Source organism: Protopterus annectens, chromosome 12.part0 (assembly GCF_019279795.1).
Source record: "Protopterus annectens isolate FY-2018-M chromosome 12.part0, PAN1.0, whole genome shotgun sequence".
Taxonomy (NCBI): Eukaryota; Metazoa; Chordata; order Ceratodontiformes; family Protopteridae; genus Protopterus; species Protopterus annectens.
Window position 1 is genome coordinate 491,325,990 of NC_056746.1, and position 14,334 is coordinate 491,340,323.

At 40.4% G+C, this 14,334-nt stretch overlaps 1 protein-coding gene across 3 annotated transcripts in view; it reads left to right on the forward strand.

Moving 5' to 3' along the window:
• ABAT (4-aminobutyrate aminotransferase) overlaps window positions 1-14,334 on the forward strand; it is a 1,409,217-nt gene that overhangs the window by 971,620 nt on the left and 423,263 nt on the right. The window lies entirely within an intron of this gene.

Genomic DNA, 14,334 nt, shown 5'->3' on the forward strand with positions numbered 1-14,334 from the left:
GTTTGATTTTTATCAAAAAGCGTAGGCTCTGCCCATTGGAAGGTACGGTAAAAACTTCCAGAGCTCCACTGGAGACAATTGAGTTAAACACAAAAGATGATGGTGTCAAAACCGGTCACCCCTCAAGACTGGTCAGGCAGTATGATGCACTTGAGGATCTCCACGTCAAACTCACCATAGGGAAGTTCCCATCCCATATCATCGCAAGCTATAAGTCCTCTTATGTGGCCCAGGATACCCATACATCATACCTAAATTAAATGGAGTCACTTTGCATTGAAACCAACACTACAATGCTGTGCAACGTCAACTACCCCACTAGAAACTGGGAAACATACACAACTTCCAATACACAGGCCCAGGGATTCCTGGACCTTGTCAGCACAAGTGCTGTGGACCAGCTAATCTGTACACCCACTAGGGACACCAGCATCCTTGACCTGATCCTAACAAACATGAGGAAAGTTTTTACATACCCATGTGTAATGTCCTCAGTAGTCAGCTTTGACCATAAAGTTGTCTCCTTTGAAATTAAACTTAAACCTTTGACCCCCAACTAACCCTCAAATATTTACAAATTACTCCAAAGCAAATCTCCCACCTTAGCAATATTTCAAGCCTCCTCAAACCATGTGAAATATGCTGTTGATGCAGAATTGTTCTCAGAAACCCTGTACCATCATGTAATCAGCAGTGTTGAGGAAGCTGTACCCACCTGAAGTAAACACAGGACTAACTCAATGAACAAACTACTCTGGTAAAATTCCAATATTAACAAGTTGTATAACAAATGGAAGAAAACCATAGCCAAAAGTAAGAAGTCCAATGCCAACAAGACAAGAATGTCCTCATCATACTGAGTAAGTACTCACGAGTCTTATCAAGTTCACAGAAGCCGAATTTCAGGTAAAGATAGCATCAGAGGCAAAAGACAACCACAAGGTCTTTTTTCAGCTGTGTCTGCGACCTTAAAGTAATACACAGTAGCCTGCTGAAGTAATTGTAAACAGACCCATCTGTATGGATCAGGACAATATGGAAAACCTACTGGCTAATAAATTTACCTCAGATTTCAAATTTCTTTCCCCCTGACACCTATCAAGAGATACCCGCAACCATAGCTCCCCCGGTTACCACTAATAAACATGTCCTCAATGTGCTCTCCAAGACAAAGTTTACTACATCTACGGCCCCTGATAATTCCTGGATGCCTCCTGAATAGCAAGAAACATGAGCTGTCAAGCCATCTAAAATGAATGTTCAAGCCTAGCCTCCTAACTGTTCAAGCCTAGCCTCCTAACTGACTTCACACCAAGCAAATTAAGTACTGCAACACTTATCCCTCTCGTAAGGCCATGCCATCTACTGACCCAGATAAGTACAGACCCATAAGTCTGATTAATCTCATATATAAAGTCATGGAATGAATTATTAGGAATGATATAAATAAAAACATAGGATGCTTTCAGACACCGAATCCAACAGTTTGTTTTTGTCAAAGGCAGATTGTGACTACTCAGCCTGGTGGACTTTTTCGAGAATATCACTAAAGTTGTAGTCAAGGGCGAAATGGTACACACTGCCAATGTTGACCTGGTCAAAGCATTCAGTGGTCATCTATATTAACATCAGTTAGTATTTATTTTAAACATTTATACACATTTCAGTACTATTTATTTAGTACATTATGAAATTGGTTATTTTAGATTTAACTAACTTTCATTTAGTGGCTACAGCTAGGAACTGTAATAGTGTGCATTACTATAATTGTTTTTGTTTTATTTAAATTACTAAATTGTAAACTTCTTTTTCATACTGAGACTTGGATTTTCTATTTGTGGGTGTTCTTTCTATGCTTTTAAAGTGAGGTTTCTCTGTTCTTTCTGCTCAGGTGGCATAATCTTGATAGAGGCCTGTTGTGTAAGCTGGAAGTTTTGTTTGTGTTTCTGGCAGCCATTTTCTGCTGATTGTCTTCATTATTGAGAGTAACAATACCTCCTGACCTTCTGTGGTACGAGTAATTGGGTAATATGAACTTGAAAACCTACTAAATTGGATAAAAATCACTCATCCACAGGAAACCATTCTTGCAGGCGACTTTAACATAGACTGGTTTGACTGTAACAATCACAACTCCACCACCCATATAAACCTCCATGGTTTTACCCAAATGATTAATAGCCCTTCAAGAATAGACAAAACCTCTAAGCGACAATCAATCCTAGATTGGATATTAGTATCCAACCCCTCTCAAGTCCATCTCTCAGGATGTCTCCCTGACAGCCTTAGTGATCATCAGACAACATACCTAATTAGGAGTCGACCCCAACTAATTAAACAACCAATTATCAGGGTCATAAGAAACAAAAAGTACTTTAAAGCTCAAGACTTGATAAATTCACTCAAATCCTGTATATGGACACCACTAAAATACTTACCACTAGATGAAGCTGTAGAATACTTCAACACAACCTTCCTGAACATCCTAAACTCCCATGCTCCACCTAGAACCACTAGAATTAAAACTAACTTTGCACCATGGCTATCTAAAGACACCAGATCCCTAATGAAAGAAAGAGACAAAGCCTGGCTGCAATTCCATAAACACAAAACCCCAACTCTAAAACAAAAATATCATGAACTATGGAATCAAGCCAAAAAACACATAAAAATCGACAAAACTACTTACTATAAAACACTACAGGAAAAACACTCTCACAACCCTCAAAAATTCTGGGCATCAATTAACAACCTATTACACCCTGGAAAACCTACCACTCCTGCCCCTATACTACCAAACAATCTACATAACATCCCCACCCACTTTAACAAATACTTTACTGAAACCATCCAAGCCCTAGCCAATACCCAAACAACTAGCTCTCACACAACATCAACTACAGCCCCCACCCCCTCCAACTCAGATGATAATACACATAGTTTCTCCCTAGAACCAGTCAGTACTACAATTATTACCAAACTACTCAAAAAACTGAAGTTAACAACCCCAGCAGTAGACAAAATACCAGTAGAATTCCTACAAATTACTGCAGAGGCTATAGCCTATCCTGTATCCATTCTCATCAACAGATCTATAACTGAATCCAAAGTACCTAAATCATGGAAAATATCACACATAATACCATTACATAAAGGGGGACAATCCCTTGAACTTAGTAACTACCGCCCTATTGCAATACTATCACCCCTATCAAAGATTCTAGAGAGAGTAGTCCACTCACAACTAATGAAATTTCTGCACAACAATCTATTATCACAATCCCAACATGGATTCAGACCTTCGCACAGTACTACCACAGCAATGCTATCCTTCACAAACAATATTAATACCCACAGAAACAACACCCTGTTTGTATCCTCAATATTCCTAGACCTATCCAAAGCCTTTGATATGGTGAACCACAGTCTACTACTAGAAAAACTTGCCACTCTTAACATAAACGCTTCCACCTTATCCTGGTTCAGTAGCTATTTATCTAACCAACAACAAGCTGTTCTCTGGGTAAACCAGCTGTCGCCCCTACTCCCAATAACCATTGGTGTACCACAAGGATCCATCCTTGGCCCACTATTATTCTCATTATTTACTAATGACATAACACCATCCCTACCCTCCGCCTCAATAATCCAATACGCAGATGATTCCACTATAATAAGTGCCGCAAGCACCCTTGATAAACTCCAAATTATAACCCAAAATAACTTTACTCTAGCTGAAGAATGGTTCACCAACATCAAACTGCTGCTTAACCCAAAGAAAACTCAACTTATTCTTTTTAGCCCAAGTAGAAACCCCCCCCACAAACAATAACTTTTCAATAATATCCAAAGACAATACTACCATTACTCCTACACCTCACACCAAGCTCTTAGGAGTAGTAATTGATAATAAACTTAAATATGACATCCATATTTCTCAAACAATCAAGAAAGTCAATAAAAAGATAGGACTCCTTTATAGAAACCACAACTACATGACCAGACACACAAAAGCCACCATAGCTAGAACTCATCTGTTATCTATACTTCTGTATGCCTCCCCAATCTTAACAAACCTTCACCAAGCAGAGCTTTCTAAAACTGAATCATGCTACAACAAAATTGCCAAATTTGCTAATGAGGCCACACATAGGTCCCATCACTGCCAATCCCTCCGACAACTCAACTGGCTTGAATTACCCCAAATCCTTCTGCTCAGCCAGCTCACCGCTGTCCATAAGCTCTACTACCTTCCTTTGAAAACCCCTGCCTTGCAACAAGTAATTCAACACTATACTCCCTCCAGAAACCTAAGATCAGCACAACAAAACCACATAATGGTCACCAAGCAGAAAAATGAAGCTGGTAAATCACTCCACGCCTGCTGCATTGCAAAAACCTGGAACCTTCTACCCAATCACCTAACCTCAACATCCTCAACTTACCTCTTCAAGCAATACATCAAATCACATTTTATGCAAAACGTCCTATGTTCATGTCTTCCCCCAGGCTAGACCTAATAATTCACTACTATCAATACTCACTCAAATAAACACCATTGTTCTCAACCACTAATAGCTTAATGACACAAAACTGTAAAACAAATTATGCTCTACTGTCTTACCCCTTTGGCACAAATTTTAAAAGATACTCCAATATAACTCATATCAAACTACTGTTTTTATCTGTATTCAACCAACATACTGTACCCTGAGTCGAAATATCCTTTACCTTGCAAATATTACCACTGTAAGGTAACTAACTGTAACTGTCTGCATGAATACTGTCTTATACTATACTAATGTTAACTAATGTTTTGTATAACTGGAATTGTTAACCAATATAACGTACTGTCATATTCGTGGAGCTTTTCTCCCCGGGCCTCCGCTGAAAATGGATCTGTGTCCAGTCGGACTTTCCCGGTAAACAAATGTAAAATAAAATAAATAAAAATAAAATAGCAGGGGCTGAGGAGTAATCTGATCTTCCCAACTCTTCCATTCTTACTGCTATATAAACCCTGTGTCTTATAAAGGCTCTGCTTGTATTGTCAGGCTCTGGATTGCATTGCATAAGTGGAAATTCCTTAAGATTCCAAGAGCAGGCTGTTATTTCTTACACTTATTTCACTGAATTGCACTTCTGAAACGCTGTGCTATACAGTTGATCTACTATATTTTTGCACTGTTATAAAGCTTTTTTTTATTGTTTCACTGCATTTATGTACTGTTTTAAAGTGTTTTAACATTACTTAACTGTAAACTGCTTTTTCATACTGAGAGTTGTATTTTCTGTTTGTGATTGCTCTGTCTGAACCTTTATGTGCATTTTTGTTTGTTAAAAGCATTCTCTAGTCTGCTTCTTGATCTGTTTAAAACTTTCATTTAGTGGCTACAGCTAGGAACTGTAATTTTTTCCCACCCACCCTCCCTTGTGTGTTTTTATACTTGGTGGCTTTGCAGTTGCCCGCCCATACTGTATATTTCATCTGTGGCACTCCTCCCAGTCTAGTGTCATTAGTTCACTCAATCTAAAAGAGAACATTTGGGAAGGCCAACCCACTCAGATTCCTAACGTTGAATTAACTTCTGTTCCAGCTTTCTCCATTTCCACTTTACTGGAAAAAAAAATTCTAAGCTTGCTTCCCCCCTTTCCTGTGGCAGGTTAGATACGGATTTGCTGTGTCCAGGACTGTTTGTGAGCTCCTAAGCCCCCCCCCCCCCACTTAACTGGGGTTAAACTATTCCTGGCGCCATAAAATCTGTTTTTCAAAATTTCCCTTGCAACTAGCCAGCTTTTTAGTTTTAGCACTCATCTGTTTCTTTGATCTCAGCACTTGTTCAGAACTCATTGTAAGCACTAAATAAGTTACAAATTACTACAGCACTCAACTTTCCTCACTTATCTAGAGGAAAACAGTTTTTAGTACTTAATAAATAAGCACCTATTCAGACATGTCTAAAGGTCAGCTCCCGGTGTTTTCTCCTGTCTGCCTGATGAATCTGGGCATCTTGAGAAAATGCAGCAATTGCCTCATGTACACAGACAACCCTCTCCTCCTACCACCCAACACTGCAACCTGTGAGAGATGCACTTATATAGCCAAACTGGAAGCAAAGCTCTCTTTACCAAAGACAGGCCTAGACAGTCAAGAGGAGAAGGTAAACACTTGCACCGCACCACACTCATCACATAGTCCCTCAAAACCTACACCACCAAAACACACACGCAGAACCACAAAACAAACACCTACATTCACGGAGGCTCTCTGTACTAATCTGCCCAAACAACAGAGACCTCCAAATCAGAAATGCAAGCAACTTCCACCTCCCAACACAACCCAAATGACACATAGTCTACATACTCAGTGTGCCACTCAACTACAGCCCATAACCCAACACTCTAGTCATAGGTGACTCTATAGTCAGGCACACTGATGTTCCACTCACCAGGCTAAACAAGGAAAAAGCTACTGTCAGCTGCCTGTCAGGTGCCAGGATCCGCCACATAATGCACGCACTCAGGTCACTCCACAACAAGTACAAATATGACTCTGTCATTGTCCATGTTGGTGTGAATGACCTGAGACATACCTCCCTGGACTACATGAAAATTGACATGGAGGAGCTCTCTGATCTTGTAGCCCAGGCCGGTATGACCCTAGCCCTGAGTAGCATCCTGCCATTACCCAGAATGACACCACAGTACAAGGACAAAATGATTGACTTTAACAATTGGCTAAGCTTCTGGTGTCATTCTAAGGGAATCCAGTACCTGTCTGCCTGTGATGACATGATCGAAAGACCACGCTGCTTTGCCAGAGATGGCCTGCACCTGTCGCCCTTGGGGTTTCAGATATTGGCAAAGGCTCTTTCCACCCCTATAGTGCCTTTTTTAGGCAAGGTTCAAATGACAAATTCACCACCGTAACAGGTACAAGCAATCAAAATCTGAAGGTAATGCTACTCAATGCTAGAAGTCTACATCTCAAAATGCACTCACTCGAGGCACTCCTTAAAATGGAGAACACTGACATCTGTGCAGCGACAGAGACCTGGTTCAAAGCTCCAGAGAGCACCCCTGCATTACCAGGCTATAATTCATACCACATCTTTCGGCCACCAAACCCAGACCAAAACAGTAAAGGTGGAGGCGTGTCCATATTCATTAAGGATATCCACACCTCCAAGCTAGTTTCTCAGCATAATGCATCCGAGATTATCCAAGTTCAACTAACTCTGGGCAAAACCGCAATCCAGATTGTAGCTTGCTACAGACCCCCCACCATGCCCCAGGATTTCCACTCCTCTTTTCTTGATACACTGGAAAATATTAAGGTACAGTCCAACACTCTAATAATGGGTGATTTCAACTACCCTACCATTAACTGGGAAAACTACTCATGTACCAACTCTTTTGCTCAACATTTTCTGGAAATCATCAATTCCAACACTTTGGATCAGCTTATCCACACCCCCACCAGAGGCAGCAATATCTTACACCTGGTCATCACCAACATGGGTGACCGGTGTTCCACACCAGAGGTCAGCTCCTCGTTGGTCAGATCCGACTACAAGCTAATCACCCTAGACATCCACATCCCGCTCCCACCCCCCATTAGGAAAACATCTGTAAAAAAATTCTCCAAAGCCAACTTCACGCTTCTTAAGACAGAAGTGGCAAACTTCATGACACCCATGCAGATGGACAATAGAGGTACGACTGCTGAATCCTACACAAATGCACTTTATAAGCACTTACACGAGTGCATGGATCATGCTATCCCTAACGGAACCAAGATGTTATCCTCCAAAAAAAGGAAGCCAATCTGGTGATCTTCTGCCATAAACAAACTCTACAACAGAAGAAAGAAACTGTTGCAAAAAAGAGTAAAATCCCACGATTGAAGGAACTCCCTGGTCAGCCTCAGTAAGAAGCTGAGATCCCTCATAAAATCCTCCAAAGCTAGTTATGAAAACAAAATTGCCACTGATTCTAAAGACAACCACAAAGCATTCTATAAAATCTCAATGGCAACACTCAGATCTGCTCTGAGTTACAGCACAATGACACTAAAATATACAGAACCAACTGATATTGCCAACATCCTGGCAGATAGGTTCAGTGCTAACTTTACCCCCCTCTCACCCCCTAAAGGGCCCATCTTTATACCGGAAGAATGCAAAGTTCCTGTAATCACGGCTGCACAGGTAAAAACTTCACTCTCCAAAGCCAAGAAAATAGCATCCATGGGACCTGACAACATCCCAGGATGCCTTCTACATGAACTACAGAATGAACTGGCACGCCACCTAAGTACCATGTTCAATCATAGCCTCACCTCAGGCTTTGTGCCCATTGAATGGCGCACCATGACAGTTATCCCACTCCACAAAGGGGGGGCCACAACAGACCCTGGGAACTACCGCCCCATTAGCCTGACGAGCCTCATCTGCAAGGCCATGGAATGTATCATCATGGAACTCATAAACAAAGACATTGGAGATCTCCAAACTCTGGACCCCACACAGTTTGGGTTTGTAAAAGGCAGATCATGTCTCCTAAACCTGATAGACTTCTTTGAAGTAGTCACCAAGGCCATGGATGAGGGTAAGGTGGTTCACACAGCCTATCTAGATCTCGCCAAGGCATTCAACACCATCCCCCACTCTGGAATTATAGATGAACTCACTAAACTAGGTATAAATCCCTATGTCACAAGATGGGTTGCCAACTGGCTTACTGAAAGAACCCACACTGTGAATGTAGCAGCCTCCAAATCAGACTTCAGACCAGTGACAAGTGGAGTACCACAGGGTTCAGTCCTGGGTCCTCTCCTGCTTGGTAACTACTTCTCTGAAGTACAGGCTAACACAGAAGGTCTTTGGCTAACTAAATTTGCAGATGATTGTAAACTAAGAGCCATAATTGAAACTCCTAACGATGTGGACATCCTACAAAAGAGACAGATGCCTGGTGTCAAAGACATGGTCTCAAGCTCAATGCCAAAAAGTGCATTGTCGTCCCCTTTGGTAAAAATTCTGTACCCATGAACTACCACATAGGCGGTAGTCTACTTAACACCGAAAGTGTGATAAGAGACCTTGGGACACAGGTGGACGGTAGTCTCTCCTTTGATAATCACATCACCAAAGTGGTCAGGAAATCCTTCTACATGGCACACCTCATCAGAAAAGGTTTCTCATCCAGAAAAGAAGAGGTCATTGTTCCCCTCTACTCATCACTCATTAGACCCATTATAGAGTACAACGCCCCTTTTGGTATGTACCTCACAAGACATCTACAACAACTGGAAGGCTGCAAAAATACCTCACAAAGAGGATTGCTGGCCTCAAACAGATGCCTTACACAGACCGTCTCAAAAAATTCCAGCTTTATTCCGTCGCATATTGCCTACTCAGAGGCGATCTCTGCCTAACATGCAAAGCTATGTTAAACCCAGAGCTGTTGGACATGCTCCACTTAAAGAAATCCCAATCCCTCTGAGCTACATGCTCTAGGGACCTAAACCTTGTCACCACAATAAACAGAACATGCTGGAGGGATAGATTCCTGTCCCAGAGACTTCCCATACTCTGGAACAGACTACCTATCTATGTCAAACAGTGCTCCTCCTTAGCACTCTTCAAGAAAAATCTTGATGATTGGATGGGTAATAGGAAATTCACCCCGGGGATCACTTCTGTAGTTCTACTTGACAGGGGCACAGGAAAATAATTTTCTGGGGTGGAGAAAGCCAGGGTACATTTTTGGCTAGGCTTGTATAGGCCCCAGGGCCAATAGCCTAGTGCCTACCTATGAACCTATGAACTAGAGGTATTTAAATTTAGAGAATTCTGTAATATAAATTTGATTGATTTTTAAAGTTATCTGTATTTTAAGTGGTTATGAACTTTGAACATTTGTAGTATTGAGAGGACGAACGGTCTCTTTAAGAAACAATTATTCAATTTAAAATGAGATTATTTAATGCACCTGAAATAATGACTTTCTTGTTCTGATGAAGCTTTGTATTTTATGAAGTGAAAGCGTGCTCAGCATTTATATTTTCTGTGTGAGGATTGTGTAGAGCTTTTTATCGTGTTTGGATTATTAAAATATATTTATTCATCTCAACTACATGGTTCTGCTTGGATTACTGCGTTGGAACTTGTGGTGTTTACTGGTTTGGTTTGTTTACTTGTGGCTATTCAGTGGTCTTCCCCATATTGGTATTGTAGACAAATTTACAAAGCTAGGAGTAAACCCCTTTGTCAACCATTAGGTAACCAACTGGCTCGCAGGCAGGACACAAGAAGTCAGGATAGGTGAACTCTTCTTCCACAAAATAGTGGTAGTAGCATCCCTTGTGGCTCAGTGCTGGAGCCACTTATTTTTGGCATCTATTTTTAAGGGGACAAAGCCAACATCACAGGCCCCTAACTGACTAAGTTTGAGGATGATTGCTGGCTCTGTTCAGTCATTGAATCCCCCCAAGGACACTAATATCCTCCAAGATTGCAAACTAATAATTGGTTCCAGAGATAAGGTCTAAAACTGAATACCAAAAATGTTTAATAGTGTCCATTGGAGAGACAGCCAACCTTGGGAATTACTATACAGACAGTACACCCCTAAGAGTGCACCCAGTATTTATGGAATGGGGAACGTATGTGGACAGTGACTTGGCCTTTGACCATCATCTGTCTACTGATTTTAAAGAAATAATTCTATATTGTGCACTAATATTTAATGGTATGACATCCAGGTCCAAAGATGTCATTGTCTCACTGTATTCATGTCTCATTAGGTATATTAGTGAACACAGTCATCTCATTGGTATGCACCTGCTTAGTCATATGCAATGTCAGGACCACCCACAGAGGTTCCTCACAAAAAGAATACAAGACTTAAACCAGATAGAGTACACTGACTGCATCAAAGCCTTATCTTTATGCTCAGTTTCCTACAGACCACTCCAAGGTGATCTACGCCAGGCTTACAAGTTATTATCTGAGGCAGTACTGATGGACTTACTGCACATCCGCAAGTCTAACAGCATTGTCTACCCTACTCTGGAACAGGCTTCCCATCCATGTGAAGCAGAGTTCATCCCTGACTCTACTCAAATGCAACCTGGACTAATGGATGGGGAATTTGCCAGATGATTGGTACCTATGCCCCTTTTGGATAGAGGCATCTTGTAAATACAAGGCCACCTAAACTATACTATATTTCCATGGGTAATTTATCCTATCATTTACCTATAGCAAAAAATGGCAAGGCTTAAAAGGTCTCTTAGAGGCATTAGCCCAATAATCACATATGAACCTATAAGTGCACATTTATATATCAAAAAGAACAGTGATGTGAAACCTCTCTCTTTGGTTCTTCATAAAAATAAGGGACTTTATAATACTGATAGTCCTAAAGAGGTAAACATTTGAGACTCACAATGTTCCATACTCTAAATCATGCTTATGTTTTCAATACTTCTGTTAACATCAGAGTGTAAGAGCTACATTAGGCACATCCAGGACCTCAAAAGTGACTCATCTACTCTAGTTTGATTAAAATACTTTGGTACTTGCAGTGCCCCCTAGGGTGAGCTAGAGGTGAGCAGCTGAGGTCAGCTCACTCAGCCCGGGGGGGGGGGGGGGTACCATATGCCGTGCTGCTGGGCCACCACATGCTGAATGGTCAGGTGTTAGTATCAAGCTCTGGGAACCAGCAAGGGTGCAATTTATCAAGGAACAAATGGCACTGTAGCCTAGGGGCTTGGATTATCAGGAAGAAGTACCTGTACCAGCCAACATTACAGACAAGAAGGACATCTGCCAGACACTAAAGGGAGGACATTTTTAAGGCTAAAGATAAATCTTTAGAAAGTATGAAGAATGAACATGTACAAAAGATGTCATCATGTTTTCTGTCTGCCTATTAATAATGAGATTTTCAGCTCTACCACTGGTTGTTCCTCCAACCAGTCATTGTGCTAGTGTAGTGAGCATTCCATACTTGCAGGTCAAAAAAAGGAACAGATGCCATGGAAGGTCACAGGTGGTTAGGGCACATCTGGTTGGGAATAAGTCTCAATGGCCAGAACTGGAGAGAATGGAAGAAAGAGCTTCGATACTCAGCCAGAAAATGCAGTGTGTGTGTGTGTGTGTGTGTGTGTGTGTGTGTGTGTGTGTGTGTGTGTGTGTGTGTGTATATATATATATATATATATATATATATATATATATATATATATATGTGTGTGTGTGTGTGTGTGTGTGTGTGTGTGTGTGTATATATATGTATAAACATTTCTATTTACTGTATATATATATATATATATATATATATATATATATATATATATGTATATATATATATATATATATATATATATATATATATATATATATATATATATATATATATATATACACACATATTTGTGTATAGGTTTACTAAAATTAAACGAAACACCCAAAGACTGTCATTTACAAACTCAACCACAAAAAGTCGACTTTGCAAATACTGGCATGCACCAAGCACCAAACACACCTCCTGTTAATCACATATACTAACTTAGAGTTTGCACAATCTTGGGGAAATGGCTTATTTCCCCTAGAAATGTGCAATCTCACACACCTGTCAGGTATTTTTCTAGTCAACATTATATACAGTTGATATAAAAAGTGTACACACCCCTGTTAAAATGCCAGGTTTTTGTGATATAAAAAAAATGAGACCACAATAAATCATTTCAAAACTTTTCCCACCTTTAATGTGACCTATAGCCTGTACAATTCAATTGAAAAACAAATCTGTTAGGGGAAAAATATAAAAAATAAAAAACGTACAATAAGCTGGTTGCATAAGTGTGCACACCCTTAAACTAATATTTTGTTTTAGCACCTTTTGATTTAACTACAGCATTCAGTCTTCTTGGGTACACACCTGCCATCAATTAAAGAGGCACTGATTAACCTCAAATAAAGTTCAGCTGTCCTAGTAGGATTTCCCTTACATTTACTCACTTATCTACTACAGCAAAAGCCATGGTTCACAGAGAGCTTACAAAGCATCAAAGGGATCTCATTGTTGAAAGGTATCAGTCAGGAGAAGGGTGCAAAAAAATTTCCAGAGCATTGGATATACCATGGAACAGAGTGAAGACAGTCATCAAAAAGTGGAGAAAATAGGGGACAACAGTGACATTGCAAAGAACTGGATGTCCCTCTGAAATTCATGAAAAGACAAGACAAAAACTGGTCAGGGAGGCTGCCAAGAGACCTAGAGCGACACTGAAGGAGCTGCAGGAATTTCTGCCAAGTACTGGTTGTGTACTACATGTGACAACAATCTCCTGCATTTTCCATATGTCTGGACTATGGGGTAGAGTTGTAAGATGGAAGCCTTTTCATACACAGAAAAACATCCAGGCCAAGCTAAAATTAGCAAAACAATACATCAAGTCTCACAAAAGCATTTGGGAAAATGTGTCATAGTCTGATGAGACCAAGGTTTAACTTTTTGGCCACAATTCCAAAAGGTACATTTGGTGCAAAAACAACTCTTCGCATCACCAAAAGAGCACCATTCCCACAGTGAAGCATGGTGGTGGCAATATCATGCTTTGGGTTTGCTTTTCTTCAGCTGGAACTGGGGCTTTAGTCAAGGTGGTGGGAATTATGAACAGTTCCAAGTACCAGTCACTTTTGGCCCAAAACCTTCAGGCATCTGCTAGAAAGCTGAAGATGAAGAGGAATTTCACCTTTCAACATGACAATGACCCCAAGCATACATCCAAATCGACAAAAGAATGGCTTCAGCAGAAGAAAATTAAAGTTTTGGAATGGCCCAGCTAGAGCCCAGACATAAATCCAATAGAAATCTGTGGGGTGACATGAAGAGGGCTGTACACAAGAGATGCCCTCGCAATCTGACAGAATTGGAGCACTTTTTCAAGGAAGAGTGGGCAAATATTGCCAAGTCAGGATGTGCCATGCTGATACACTCCTACCCAAGAAGAATGAATGCTGTAATTAAATCAAAAGGTGCTTCAACAAAGTATTAGTTTAAGGGTGTGCACAGTTATGCAACCAGCTTATTGTATGTTTTTTATTTTTTATATTTTTCCCATAACATATTTGCTTGTTTTTCAATTGAATTGTACAGGTTATAGGTCACATTAAAGGTAGGAAATATTTTGAAATTATTTATTGTGGTCTTATTTTTTATATTGCAAAATCCTGACATTTTAACAGGGGTGAGTATACTTTTTATATCCACTGTATGTGTGTTTGTGTGTGTGTGTGTGTGTGTGTGTGTGTGTGTGTG